The sequence below is a fragment of the Anomaloglossus baeobatrachus genome, chromosome 2 (genome assembly GCF_048569485.1).
Source record: "Anomaloglossus baeobatrachus isolate aAnoBae1 chromosome 2, aAnoBae1.hap1, whole genome shotgun sequence".
Lineage (NCBI taxonomy): Eukaryota > Metazoa > Chordata > Amphibia > Anura > Aromobatidae > Anomaloglossus > Anomaloglossus baeobatrachus.
Window position 1 is genome coordinate 582,651,081 of NC_134354.1, and position 13,875 is coordinate 582,664,955.

Here is a 13,875-nt window from a genome sequence, read left to right on the forward strand (position 1 = left end):
TCTTCTGTAGTTTGTGATTTCTTATAACAAAGGGGTTTTCCCGCTCTCACTCACTGTCTCTTCTTTCAACCAAGTATGTTTTCTGAACTTAAAAGCTTTCTAGTAATAAGATTCACACAAATTTATTTTCTACTAATCAAATTTTTGGGGGAGAATTAGGAAATGGCAGTAAATTCAAATTTAAAAGATACGCTCATATCTAAACTCCATACCAGAAAATCAACTAACTGTGATAAAAAAGCTGGGTAGTCATTCTCCTCTTATGTCTGAAAGAAACAGCAGACCAGAATCCATGGTTTCCATAAGGAATTTCATATTTGATTAATCTGACCACAGAACCGTTTTCCATTTTGCCTCAATGAATTGCAAATGATCTTTGGAATAGAGATGATGGCAGCATTTCTGGATTATGTTGATAAATGGCTTTTTCTACATATGATAGAGATGTAACTTGTATATTACAAACCTGTGTTTCATTGACTATGATTTATGGAAGTTTTCCTGTGATTTGCATGCCAAATACTACCTTTTTCTTATGCAGTGCTGCCTGAGAGCCTGTAGATCACATTATGGTCAACACTAGAGATGGGCGAAAAGTTGAAAATTCAGGCTCGGATTCTTTGTGCAGTATGATTTCTATTATTTGTGTATTGATACTGAACAACAAACCTAACGCACATCAATATAAAACTCAAATAATTTTCTGGATGACCTTGGAAGGGCTGTCAAAACATTGAAATGGAAGTAAAAGTGCTGAAACTGAATGGGAACAGCATGGGGAAGTGTCAGAATGCACTTCAAACTCACAATATTAAATTTACTGAGATTCCTGAAGCTGTCACACTGCTTCCTTGTCCAATCATTAAAGATGATGAATATGAGCTGCTCCCACTGCCCACCCTCTGTAACAGTGTCTTTGAATGGTTGCCGTATTGCTTCCCCTACCAACCCTCTGTGCCAGCGTCTGTGATTGGTTGCCCTCACAATAGCTGTCTGGTCCCTGGAAGGAAGTTTAAAAATCTTTAAAAACTTTGAAAAATTGGCTCAGAGTCCCCCGTATATTGATACGCCACGCAAATAAAGCAGTTGGTTAGAGATTGAAATCCCCAGCTATGGGCACTATCTTGGCTATGTATCAAAATACAAGGGAACCAATCTGTTTTTGTTTTAATTATTAAAATAAATAATAAAAAAAACCCGTTGTGAGGTGTCCCAATTTTTATACCCAGCCAAGATGAAAAGGACAGCTGGGGACTGGTGTTCTCAGTCTAGGGAGATCCATAGTTATTAGGCCCTCCCCAGCTTAAACATAGCAGCTTGTAGTTGTCCTAAAATTGGCACACATATTAGGTGCACCAATTCTGGCACTTTACCCAGCTCATCCTGATTGCCCTGGTGCAGTGGCAAATAGGGTATTTTAATGATCATGAGCATGACCAGCTCTACCCTCACCTACTGTATCCTCACCCATCCCTTTTAGACTGTGAGCCTTCGCGGGCAGGGACCTCTGTCCTTCTGTACGTGTCAGTGCCTTGTATTGTTTATGATTATTGTACCTGTCCCTATTTTGTATACCCCTTTCACATGAAAAGCACCATGGAACAAATGACGCTATAATAATAATAATAATTAATAATTATTATTATTATTATTATTATTATTATTACTATTATTATTAATAATAATAATTATTATAATAATTATAATAGTGTCCTCAATAGTGATAAATACAGGCAAACACTTATCCATCATGCAATACCATCTAGGAGGGATTGGTTTCTTCTTTTTCACCAACAGGACAATGAACCAAAACTTACATGCATTGTCATTAAAATCTATCTTCAGCATAGAAGAGTACATAAGCATAGAAGAAGTGATGCAGATATGAAGGCAAAATGTGGATGATCATAGAAAACGTCAGTGTGAATTAGATTTCTCTTAAATTAATTTACAACTTATTAATTCATAAAAATGAGCTTTTTTTAAACCAAAAACCCTACTATAAAAAAAAATAGGATAATACCCTTCAGTAAGTAAATAAATAATAAATGTAAATAACACAGGATACTTAGTTGACACTATTTTGATTAAAGGCCCAGTCACACACAACGACTTACCAGCGATCCCGAAAACGATGCGACCTGATAGGGATCGCAGGTAAGTCGCTGGGAGGTCGCAGGTGAGATGTCACACAGTCAGATCTTACTAGCGATGCAGGAACAATACAGGTCGCAGTAGCGACCTGTATAACGATCTCAGCAGTCACTGTGACCCTGTCACACAGTGTGGAACACAGGGATGTGTCCTTCCCAGCAGGATATCGCCTTTTAAGAAAATGTCCTGGACCATTCTGCAATGACTAGAGATCTCACAGCAGGGGCCTGATTGCTGGCAGGTGTCACACATAACAAGATCACTAACGGGATCGCTACTGCGTTACGGAAACCGTGACTCAGCTGTGATCTCACTAGCGATCTCGTTATGTGTGATGGTACCTTAAGAAAGAAGAAAAGCAATCGAACTGTGATAAGGTTACCCAATCAAGATGGTGCTATCTTTAGTAATTCACCTTGTTATGGCCCAGCAGTCTTTCGAGTAAACAGAGATGGAACTGGCCTGACTGTATGAACGTGCACCTACATTGCACTTATGCTAACAAGTGTTCAAGACCATTTTATTTTTCAGTTTCTTTTTTTAAAGCATTTTTATTTGCAGCATCTTTTCCAGCCCGGACTAGAACATTTCCACAGTATTGTACATATACATTTAAGATCTATACGGTTGAAATAATATAAATTACTTTGTATTATCTGTGACAGTTTTCCTTATATTATTTTTAAATAATTTATTATTGCAATGCACTAAAGCTCATACAGTGCAAATATATATGCTGAGTCATTATGGTTATCCTTAGGGAACCTCTTACTACAGCAAAGTTTAAAGAGTCATCTTTATGGCAAAAATGTATCATCTGGAATTCTCTTGACTTACTAAAGGTACTGTATATTTTATGGATGTAATAGAAATTGCAATAACGTCTCTACTTTAAAAGATTAAAAAGTCAGGAGATATCAATGACATCATTGTTAGATTTTTTTTGTTTAAATAATCCATTTATCAACTCCTGCATTCTAATAAATTATTCCTGAATTCTCAACATTCCTGCTTTAAATATTTCCGTTGCATTTACATGCATTTACTAAACAAAAGCTCATCTTAAAATAAAAGCACTTGGTTTATGTGTTATTTTATTTGCACTGATTAGCTTATCAAACCTTTAAGAACAGGTATTCTTTAGAGGATGAAGTGTAGTTTTGAGATTAACATTTATTTAACAATTTAATACTGTACACTTAAAATGTGAGATAAAAATGGGGAGTGGAAATCAAAAAAAGATAAATAAAAATAAGCTGCAACTTTCCGATTGTATTGTTTTGTTGGGTTTTGTTTTCTAATTTGTGGTGAAAAAGATGGTTACTTTGCTCTACTTGTCAGTATGGTCTTGTATAAAAACTGAAAAGACAAGAAAGGGGGGGCGCAAATGGTGTCTTATCCAACGGTATTGGCAAGAAATTATTTTAGGTGCATTAACCTGGTACAGTTGTGTAAAGACACAGCTGCTCATCTACACGTAGTATAACTGGCTACTGCAGAACACATGGAAACAGCAATAGAAAAGTGTAGAAAAAAAGGGTTAATCTGCCCTGTCAGAAGAAGATCACTGAAGATCGATGGAGATTAAAGGAATCTGATTTTATTGTTCTACACGCTTCAGACTCATGCAACCCCTTCTTCAGGAACAAAATCAATAATGTTTGTTCCTAAACAAGGGGGTCGCATGACTCTGAAACATGTAGAACAATAAAATCAGATACTTTTAATCTCCATCGATCTTCAGTGATCTTCTTTCTGGCAGCGCAGATTAACCCTCTTCTTCCACCCCCTTCTAGTATGGTCATTGCGATACAAAGTTTATTTTGTTTATTTTTGCTTTTCTACCTAAAAATATAAAACTTGAAAAAAATTATTTTAGACACCATATCCTTATAGCCATAATGTTTTTATTTTTCAATAGAGCATAATAAGTATTTCTTTTTGTGTGGCAAGCTATAGTTTTTCTTTTTTACCATTTGGGTCTTTACCATTATAACTGAGGTTTTTTTTTTTGTTTTTTGTTTTTTTAAAAAGAGAAAGCATCTCCTTTCTAGTATTATGTTCACTCTCCACAGTGCTGCTACTGCACAGCCATACCATACCAGCAATACACATCTTATTTGCCCACCGTGTTTTATGGTGCTAAACTGTACTGCTGCTGTAGGGGCTACCATTGTTGGCTCTAAACTGCCGTGCCTGTCCTGTCAATAGACTGTACTACTGAGAATGGTAATGCTTAGAAACATAGTTTCTTGTTTTTATACCCTCTAGAAACAGTTCTCAAAATAGGCATGGTGACCAAAAGCCATATGTTCTTTAAAGTTAATATAGCATTCATTATTTGTCTCGAAAAAAAGAGGGAATCATTTTTTGAAATTTTGATAAAAAAATTTTTTAATTGCATACTCATTTTGTGTTAAGCAAACCAGTTGCAGATCTCAAAAAAGGAAAACAATTCTCACTCCTGTTTTAGAAGTCATAACTTCTTCACATTCAAAACAGTACTCCTGTTTTGTCTCCAGAAAAAGGGAACATTTTAAAAGACTTGATAAAAAGTCTGTTTAATAGCCTATTTTATTATTAGAAAATCATTTATGGACCTCAAAAAAAGGGACTTTTTTTTTTACTCCTAGATGATATGCCCTTACATTTTTACATTCAAAACTATAAAGTTGACCTCTTTTGAGTCCTTAATTAAAGAGAGAATTTTTTGATGACCTGCAAAAAAGCTATTGTTTCTTCATTTTTCACAGTGCAAAGCTCTCCAAGCAGGAATAATTGTTTTACTGAACCAGCTTTTTCTGGTTGTACCACCTGTCTATAAACAACAGTAATGTATGTATCTGCCTCACAAAAGGGAAACTTTTAATGCTGTTTACACAATTTACGTACCCAAAAGAATCTAATACTTTAGTGTGTTTTTAAGTATTCTGATGGCTACTTCTGGTTACCATCCGCTTTTTTCCTAGTCAGAAAGGTTGAAGTCATTTGGGAATTAAAAAGGCTGTGTTTGAATTACATTCACATTTTCCAAGCAATTAGTGTTTTTTTAATTATGTAATTCATGCTAATTTATTTGTAGCAAATTGCAGTCTTTTATGTCACAATCAGTAAAGTTGGTAAATTCAAATTTCAAAATATCCGCTCATCTTTAGTAATGACAAGTATGAATGTTCATCAAAATTGGTATTAATGCACTCTACAACTCATCCATAACACAGCTCTGTCTACAGAAAAATGAAAAAGTTATGGCTCCTAGCCTATAGTGGCAATAGACCTTGTGGGCCAGGGACATACATAAAAAAATCATGTTGACCCCTTAGCAAAAGTTTTCATTTTGCCACCTCACCTCAAAAAAAATTATGTTACCCCCACAGTGTCAGTACCAAAGTTGCCCCACACATAATGACACAATCAGAGTGATTCCCATGTCACAGTATGATGCTTTCACAGTTTTCACACACATAATAGGAAGCCTGAATGACCCTTAGAACAGTATTAGGTCTGAAAAGCACCCCACACACTATGATAGCCACCACAGCAACCTCTTGACAACATGCCATGACATTACTACTTACAATGTGAACTTCCAATGTGCAGTGACCTCCTAGAAAGCCTTGGCATAGAAGGAAGACACCTTAGATAAAACATGCAATAGTGGAAAGGAGAGGTGTGGAGGACTGGACGTTGGGCATTGAGCAGTGAGGTCAGCCAGACAGGGAAGCAGTGAAGAATTAGGTTTGTGTATTCTTTTTAACCTATTTCTGACCCTCTATGGTTCAACAAAATGGGGCCCTTTATGTTGCTAATTTGTGTACAGTGAATTACAAAAAATCTGTATTATGGAGAATACAAGTTTTAGAAAAATTGGAGAAGAAATCGATTTGAATCAAAACATTTTTCTCATCTATAGTTGACAACACATATAGAAATTTTGACAAGATAATCATTTACCAGCTGCTAGTCAAGCTTCTCTAACTCATACTAATTATATGTATAATATATAACCATCTATATGATATACATCATGTCTGAGGCATGTGCAGAAGAAAATCTTAAAATGGGTATACCCAATGGCTATCCATTCTGATATAAAGACGTGGGCCTCTATGGTGTCTCAATGTTCAGGCTGATTGGTAGGCCAAACAACCCATTTTAAAAGCTATTATTGCACAACATACACTTTACTTGAATCATCATTACCTGTGACATGTGACTGTGATTTCAACTAATGTGAAAATAATCAATTGTGCGAAAAAAGGAGACTTTTTGTAATCTACTGTATCATATTATGTAAATATGCCTTTTTCTCCTCTTATTAGTCAGATAGTTAAGCTCCCGCAGTTGCTTCAAATGCTCAATCTTTGAAGGAAATTTGTCACCAGAATTTGTCATGAAATCTGCGAACAGCATGATTTAGGGGCCACGACATTGATATAAGCCATTTGTCACTCGCTGGTCCTTGCATGCTGTCTTTTTTATATAATCACTGTTTTCTTTGCTGCGTATCCACCTGTGCTCAGTATGCTCAGCTCAGTATTACCCTGCCCTACCAACTAATTGGCAGATTTCTGAATACAATGTAAGGTTGGGGCTGGGTTACATAGAGCAGATTACTGTGAAGAACATGGTACTTAGTCCTGTAGGGATATTCTCCTGATAATAAGAAGTGATTTTATTATGACAGCCACACACAGCCTAGTAAGTGACATATCACTAAAACCAGGGTCTCTGCCCGTACATCTTGGTGCTCTCAGATTACCTATCAAAAAACATCTGACAGATTCACTTTAAGAACTACAACAAAACTACCAGCCTATTAAAAAATAATATTACAGCTGCATACTGAAGTATATGTAGAGATGAGGTAGATATGTGCAGCTACTATCCAGTAAGCTTTTTAGTCTGCCGCAATGTTGGATTCACAGCTACACTGCTATAAAACCTCTTACATGTGGCTCCATAACCTACATAATGCTGCTGCTTTGGAACATGTGTTGCACCCTACTTTTATAATTTTCCAAAGGATTAAAAAGACATTGAAAAACCATTTGGTAAGCGAATAATTTCAAGTATCAGCGCACTGATGATTCCCTTATCCCACCTCACTGTCTTATTAATAGAAATATTGGTAAACCTATTGTCTTTCTACTTTAAAGATTAAACTGTAGTAATGATTGAATCTGCATTCATGTGGATTTTACAGTGTGGTTAGATTTTCAAAGAAGTTATTTGATGTAAATTGAAACAAATATTCCTTATTATGCTCTAAGGGATACTTTACACGCTGCGACATCGCTACCGATATATCGTCGGGGTCACGTAGGTAATGACGCACATCCGGCGCCGCAGTGACATCGCAGCATGTAACACTAGTGAGCGACGATCAACGATCGCAAAATTGTTCCCAAACGGTGATCGTTGACACGTCATTCATTTCCTTAATATCACTGCTGCTACCGGTACGATGTTGTTCGTCATTCCTGTGGCATCACACATTGCTATGTGTGACACCGCGGGAGCGACGAACATCTCCTTACCTGCGTCCACAGGCAATGCGGAAGGAAGGAGGTGGGTGGGATGTTACATCCCGCTCATCTCCGCCCCTCTGCTTCTATTGGTCGGCCGCTTAGTGATGCTGCAGTGACGTCGCTATGAAGCCAAACGCACCTACCCCTTGAGGGAGGGATTGTTCGGCGATCATAGCAACGTCGCTGACAAGGTATGTGCGTGTGACGCTGCCGTAGTGATAATGTTTGCTATGGCAGCGAGCACCAAATGTCGCACGAGTGACAGGGGCGGGAGCTATCACACTCGACATCGCTAGCAATCGCTAGCGATGTCGCAGCGTGTAAAGCACCCTTAAGTTCTCTTTACACCCTAGAGAATAATAGATTTAGGATGTAAAAAATATAAATTAATACTCATTTCTCTGCTCACCTGTCCCACCAGCCCTGCAACCCACCATCCGGTGCTCTGCACCTTTTTTTGTACATTACCCTGTTGCCGCCACACTCATGTCATGTTTTCAATCAATGGCTAGATCCCTGATGTCAATGCACTGGCTAAGCCTCAAGTGAAGAACTTAGTAGTGTCATGACATAAAAACATGTACCATAATGGCATGGAGCACAATAACTTCAGAGACTTACTCTGCGATGGAAGGCATGGCTTAAAGATGTGCCCTACATGGGAAGTGGAAAAGAGGTGATGTAGAGGACAGGGTGACATGCTGTGAGAATGGCATGTGAATGTTAAGGTGAATATTATTACTTTTTTATCATTTTTCTGACCCTATATAATGCAATAAAATTGGAGCTGGCTGTCAATGTGCTGAGTTAACATGCAGCAAATATAAAAAGAAAATACGTATTTTGGTGAATACAATTTTTTGTAAAATTCAAAGACAATTCAATTCCACTCAAATAAAGACACTTATCTGTACTAAACTGCCTTATCAAGGATGTCAATTCCCTGAAATTGATGGAGGACTTCTTCATTTATTGGTTAGGTATGGTAGCTTTATGTTATCATATCAAGCACAATCTAGAGATTTGTATGGTCAATCAGTTCTAGTTGAACAGAGTGGATTAAAAGATGCTCAAACCAGCTTTTTCCCAGAAACTTTAGCTTTCACATTGATTGTTTTCCTATATGACGATATGATATACCATCAGATATGGAGCATCAAAATGTAGACTCGATTCTGCCCAGTTAAACAAAATTTATTAATATATGAATGAGAATAAAAATACATCATGTCTGCCCTCCTATATACCAGCATTGCATATTACAAGTGATATATAGATGATTTGTTCATCATACAGCAAGACATCCAAGAACAAGCTATGTAATTTGTAAACCACCTACAGTGCTTTGAAAAAAACTTAATAACTTGGGAACACCTCAATAAATTAAATGTATTTTTGGGTGATTTTATGTATTATACCAAAACAAAGTAGCAATTATTTCTAACGTGTAAAGGAAATGAAAGATGGTTTGCTGAATATTTAAAAAATATTTATCTGAAAATTTTGATCTGCATTTGTATTCACCTAACCTGAGTGAATACTTTATGCCAAATTTTGCTGCAATTATTACTGCAAATCTTTTGGGGTATGTCTTTATTAACTTTCCACATCTAAAGGGTTACATTTATGCCATGTCTTTTTTTCAAACTAGCTCAAGCTCAGTGAGATTGGATGCAAAGCGTCTGTGAATAGCAATAATCCAGTCGTATCACAGATTCTCAAAGGAATTTTCATCTATGCTATAATTTGACTTAGCTAGTATAACACTTGAAGATGCTTTGATCCAAACCATTCCACTGTAGCTTTGGAATTATGTATATGGTGTTATCCTGCTGGACGGTGATTCTTTTCAAGTCTTTTGCAGCCTCCAACAGGTTTTACTCCAGGATTGACCTGTGTTTAGCTCCAATCATCTTCCCCTCAACTCTGACCATCTTCTTGTCCCTGATTAAGAAAAGCATGCCCATAGTATGAAACTGCCACCACCATGTTTGAAGGAGGGAACAGTGTTTTCAGGGTGAAGAACAGAGTTAGCTTCTTGTCATCAATAGTGTTTTACATGTAGCCCAAAAAGTCCTAGATTGGATTCATCTGGCCAGTGCATTTTCTTCCAAATGCTAGCTTTGACCCCTCCAAGGCATTTTGCAAAGTGCAAATGGGACGTCGTATGACTTGCTTCCAACATTGCCTTTCTTCCTGCCACTTTTCCATACAAGGCCAGACTTGTGGAGTGTAACACCATTATTTTTCCTGTGAGCAGATTCTCCAACATATCTGCAGCTCCTCTAGAGTGACTATGGGCCTTTTGGTTGGTTACTTCTTTAATTAGTGTTCTCCTCGCTTGGGATATCAGTTTAGGTGTTCAGCAATATCTTGCTAGGTTTGCAGCTGTGCCATACTCCTTCCTTTTTTGGATGATGGATTGAACAGTTTTTCATGATAAGTTCAGTGCTAGGCATTTTTTAATAACTTAATCTTGCTTTACACTTTTCCACAAATTTATCACTGATGTTTCTGCTGTGTTATTTTCTTCATGATGCTGTTTAATACATAATGCACTTAAACAAAGATCTGAGACTTTCACAGAACATCTGTAAGGCAAGGGAAGCTGTGGAAAGATAAGGCGCAAATAGGGTCTTACCCGGTATAACACGTGGGGGTGAATGTTAGCAAAAACACTCACCTGGTAGGGTTGTGCCAGTCACAAGCCCTTTGTAAGCATGTAAATAATGTGGGAGGAAGCGGTCCCGCAACAAGGAGTAAATTCAGAAGGCAGGAGAAAAGCAGGTTAAATGCCGCACCAAACCACAGGAGTCCAGATGTTGTTAGTAAATCTCTTTTCTTTATTTTCACAGGTCTACGCGTTTCAGGGACATATTCGTCCCCTTCCTCAGGAGAATGTGCAGAGAATACTATAGCAAAAGAGGGGCCGCAGGCTCCACTATATATGTTGGAAAAAAGCCATGTATTCACTAACTACGTCATCATCCTCCTCATGACTCATGGGCACATGAGGAAATGGATAAAGTTGTGAGTGTTGACAACAAAAGAAAAAAAGGGAAAAAAAAAAGAAAAGGCAACTGAAGGGAAGGAAGGGAAAAAAAGGGGAAAAAAAGAAAAAAGAAAGAAGAAAAAGAAAAAAAGAGAAAAAAAAAGAGCACTATAATGAGGTGAATGAAACAAAAAGGGAGATCGTTCCTGTAGGGGACTGTCATTGTAAAAAAAACGAAAGATGCAAATGTTTTCAGCGTCGTGATTGGCTGCAGGAACATCCACAAATTAAGTTAAGAAAAAAAAAATGGTGCTACGCTCGTCTGGCTTCCTCTGAGTCCCCACCCTCTCCACTCATTAAACATCCCTCCCAACATGATATTAGAAAAGCATTTTGGGAAAACGCGTTCAGCGATCGAACAAAACTAAACATTGCCAACTTTTGTGAAAAGTTCTCAGGTTACCGAGCCGAATGGGCTAAGGATCATACCAAATTTGAAATTGGCGAACCTTTATCAAACAGGATCACTCATCTCTAATTAGAAATTGACCAAAGTAATGTCTCCACTACATATTATACAGTTACACCCTTTGGTTTTTCAAATTATTTAACCTAATAAATAAATAAATAATTAAAAAATGACATGTGGTCCCACCTATTTTTGATGACCAGCCAAGGGAAAGCAAACAGCTGAGGGCTAGTCTCAGGCTGTGAAGATTCATGGTTATTGGGCCCTTCCCAGCCTAAAAATAAAAGGCTACATACACCCCAAAAGGGGCGCATGACATTAAATGGGCAAATTCTGGCACTTCACCTTTGCTCTTTCTGATCACTCTGGTTCATTGGCAAGCGGAGTAATGGTAGTTGGAGTTGATGTCAAATGTGTACTATCAAACCCTGGTGTTAGCCCTGGTGTTTATCAGACACCGTCATTGCTAACTCAATAAGTTAAATGAAAAAAACATGCAAACATATTTTATTTTATAAAAAACACACCATGACCCTAGTCCTGGTTCACTAATTTATTTAAAAAAAAAGTTATGCTGATCTGAAGTAGTCCACTGAGCGAATCCGACATAGTCCACCATTGGAAACCTGAAAGACATAAAAAGAGAAAAAAGAAAGAAAAGATTCTGTCCCTTGTTCACCAATTTATTATTAAAAAAAATCCTCATAGATCCTACATAGTCCACCAATTAAACTATGCAGCTTCATTCTGAGAACAATGGTTCAACGGTTACTCTCAGTTAGACTGCGCTTTGCGATGCCTGGCAACTGTGACAAGCGATGATGATGTCAGTAATGTTATCAGTTATCACGGCTGTCGCCAGGTCACACGAAGTGCACTGCAAGACCTGGAATGTCTGACAATCATTGACTTTATAAAACTACTGAAGTCACTGCTTATGAGACTTTATGGGTTTCGCTCTGTCCTCTATGTAACCGGCAAGAGCTGGATGAGCAGTAACATTAATGGCATCCATCATTACTCATCACAGAGCATGGCCGAGCGCAGCCTGACCAGGAGTAAGCTATGGTGTGTCATTCACAGATTGAAGGTCCATAGGTTGCAGTACAGAATCAATGGACATCGTGGGGATGTCATGGACTATGTCAAATCTGGGTGGATATTTTTATGTTAATAATAAATTGGTGAATGAAGGAAAGTATTCTTACTGTATTTCTCTCTTTTTATGTTTTTCATGTTTCCGTTTGTGGACTAAGATTGCTTTGGTGGACTACTTTGAATTTTTCATGTCTTTTTTTTCTTAATAGATTGGTGAGCAAGGGCTGTATTCCAGTGTGTTTTTTTGAAGAAAATTTTTGTGTGTGTTTTTTTTCTTTTAACTTACTGCATTATTAATGAGGTGACTAATAGACAACTCTCCATTACTAGTACCAGGGCTTGGTCCCAGCTGACACTGCACAGCTAAAATTAGCCCCAACTACCATTACACTGCACCAGGACAATTGGGAAGAGCTGATGCGAAGTGCCAGAATTGGAGCATCTAATGTGATATGGCACTTGTGGGATGGCTGCAGGAACCTATTTTTAGACTGATAAGTCCGTAATAAACATAAACCTTACCAGCCTGATAATATCAGCCTGCTGCTTTCAGCTTTGCCTTGGCTGGCTATCTAAAATAGAGGGGACCCCATGTCTTTTTTTACATGTATTTATTTATTTATTTATTAGGTTAAACTATACTAAACACACTTTAGTGCCACTTGAATGACACTAAAAGGTGCAAGTGTATATTATGTTTGGGTGTAAGACATTGCGTTTTTCATTTTTTTGCATTTTAAATTTGACTTATATACAAGTCAATTGGGAAGAGCCGAGGCGAAGTTCCAGAATTGCATCATCAAATGTGATGTGCCACTTCTGGGGTGAATGCAGGCTGCTTTGTTTAGGCCAGGAAGGGACCAATAAACATATATCATCCCAGCGTGATAATAGCATGTTGCTTTCATATTTATTTTAGCTGGTTATCAAAAATATGGGGGGACCCCATGTCTTTTTTTTTATTTATTTATTAGGCTAAACCATGCTAAACACCCTTTAGTGCCATATGAAAGTCACTAAAGGGTGCAAGTGTACAATATGTTGGGACCTGAGACATTGATTTCGTCAATTTCCTGTTTGCTCTGCTTCATTTCTTTCAACCAACTTTATTGAGATAAAAATGCAAGCTTCTAAAACTAGGCAAAACCGCATAAAGCAAAAATGCAAGGAAAAACACAAAAAACATGGAAGGACAAATGCACAAGAGGTGTGGGATTCATGTTGATATTCAGCTGCATGAAAGCTTGAACAAACATTGATCATGTGCATATTAGGGGTGTAGAAGTAGTTTTTTATCTTTTCTCTTTTTAACTTTGGCTTATATACTAGTCATTATGAAAAAAATAATGTTTCCTAACATTTTTACCTGTAAAATCCATTTTATCTTCGGTTTTGTATGTTTTACTGTGAGTCCGTAACAATGGAGTAATAATCTGATAATATTGTGCTAATCCATTTCAGAGAGTTTCCTGCCCCCTTCTGTTAGGGTCTTCCGGTGAAATGCTGGCGTTTCCCATTGACTTCTATTATATTTGGTAATCGATTCGAGCCCATCTGAGCTTCCGACCTGCTCGATTTGAGTACCGAACATTACTTGCTCATTACTAATAACATCATTTTAAGGCAAAACA